Source organism: Grammomys surdaster, unplaced genomic scaffold (genome assembly GCF_004785775.1).
Source record: "Grammomys surdaster isolate TR1022 unplaced genomic scaffold, NIH_TR_1.0 273, whole genome shotgun sequence".
NCBI lineage: Eukaryota > Metazoa > Chordata > Mammalia > Rodentia > Muridae > Grammomys > Grammomys surdaster.
This window is the reverse complement of record NW_021604714.1, coordinates 2,766,570-2,768,743: the sequence shown is the minus strand read 5'-3', so window position 1 is coordinate 2,768,743 and position 2,174 is coordinate 2,766,570.

Sequence of the window (2,174 nt, the reverse complement as noted above, 5' to 3'; positions counted from 1 at the left end):
GAGAGAGAGAGAGAGAGAGAGAGAGAGAGAGAGAGAGAGAGAGAGAGGGGATTTGACATGGGCTCTTGAAATCTCAAAGTCTACCCCCAGAAACACACTTCCTCCAAAAGGGTTGCAGCCTGGGATTCTACTTAACCTCAGGATTCATGGTCCATCAGATAAGCGACATGTTCTCAGTTTGAGACTCTGCTCTGGCTCTCCCACCGTTTCCCCTTCTCTCTGGGTACCTTAGATCCTCTCTCAAGAATTCTAGTGTCCAGTTAAGGCTTTTTGATATCAAGGAGGCTTTGGCTTCCTGCTTTATTAGACACCATGAATACTGAAAAGATCATTTAAAATGTTGTGTAAGGGAAAGAGAAGTAGATCATTGGTTAGGAACACCTGCTGTTCTCCCAGAGAAGCTAACTTCAATTTCCAGCATCTGACATTAGGTGGCTCACCACTAACTCTGGCTCTTGGGGTGAGGATTCAACTCTTTCTTTGGCCTCTACCACCATGTACACATAATGGCATACACTCACAAGACACATAGGTATATACATAATAAAAGAAAATATGCTGGGGATTGGTGTATTGCTATGTATACACGCGCTAAATTCTGAATCCTAAGATCTGGTTGCCTTCAGAGGAGTGCATTCTCAAGTATCCCAGCCTTTGCAAGGTTGTGCAAACCTTGTTCTCTAGTTTAAAGCTGATTGGTTAATAAGAGGCTAGAGCCTGTGATTGGGCAGTTTTTGTTCTCTAATTTAAAGCTGATTGGTTAATAAGAGGCTAGAGCCTGTGATTGGACAGTAGAGAGAGAAAGGCAGGATTTGAGGATCGGATGAGGCGGGTCTCAGGAGAGACCAAGGGGAAAGCAAGGAAGAAGATAGAAGATGAGGCCCACATGAGGCTGAGTGGATCGTGAGCACATGACCAGGAGAAGTGGACCCAGACGACAGGCTGATAGCGCAGAAGCAGCCTGGGCGAGCCTCGAACACCGAGTAACACGAGTCATATGGCTTGGGTATAGGCTAGAATAGCGTAGAACCTGCCCAATCACGGTTTACAGCTCATAAATAAAATACCAGATTTCTGAAGTCAGGCGTGGTGGTCCACACTCACCAACCCATTATTGGGGGCATGAAGACAGAGGATCAGGAGGTCAAAGTCATCCTCAGCTACACAGCGGGTTTGAGGCCAGCCTAGACTAAACAGGACCTTGTCTAAAAAGCAAAACAGGCTGGAGACATGGCTCTACAGTTATGAGTACCAGCTACTGTTTTGCTTGGTTGGGTTTGTTTGTTTTTGTTTGGTTTGTTTTTGACATTTCTTTGTATAGCCCTGGGTGTCCCGGAACTCATTCTGTAGACCAGGCTGGCCTCGAACTCAGAGATCCACCTGCCTCTGCCTCCACCTCCAGAGAGCTAGGATTAAAGGCCCGACTGAGAGCACTTACTACTCTTGCAGATGACTCCGGTTCATCCCCACCACCCCCCTACACACACACACACACACACACACACACACACACACACCCGCATCCCTCTAGCAGCTCCAGGAAATCCAGTATCTTCTAGCACCAGTGAGCAGTCGCTCCCACATGTGCATACCCTCCATGGACACACATACACATACTATTAAACTGCCTGCTCGGCCTCGCAGGTGCTCGGATTAAATGTTTGCATCACCATGCCCAGCCGTTTGTTGTTGTTGTTGTTGTTTTGTTTTGGTCTTTGGTTTTTGTTTTTTTGAGACAGGGTTTCTCTGTGTATCCCTGGCTGTCCTGGAACTCACTCTGTAGACCAGGCTGCCCTCGAACTCAGAAATCCACCTGTCTCTGCCTCCCAAGTGCTGGGATTAAAGGTGTGTGCCACCACCGCCCGGCGTTATTGTTGTTTTTACTCTTAAAAAAAATTAAAACAGACTAAGCCCACTGGACAGCAGTCTACAAAGCCTGCCGAGTTTCTTGGTCTCTCCTTCTATATAGACTTGGAAGCAATGTCCACATCTTAACAACACTCTGGCTCCATCAGTGAGCATCCCCTGCGGCTTAGAGGGGCATCACAAATTCTCTGTCTTCTTGAAGGAGCTGGATGTTTTTGCCTGAAAGTCACACCCACCACCTTTTCTTCACGACAGAAGACACAAAAGGAGAGAAACTGCCGAGGGACCTAAACTAAAAAATGAGACAC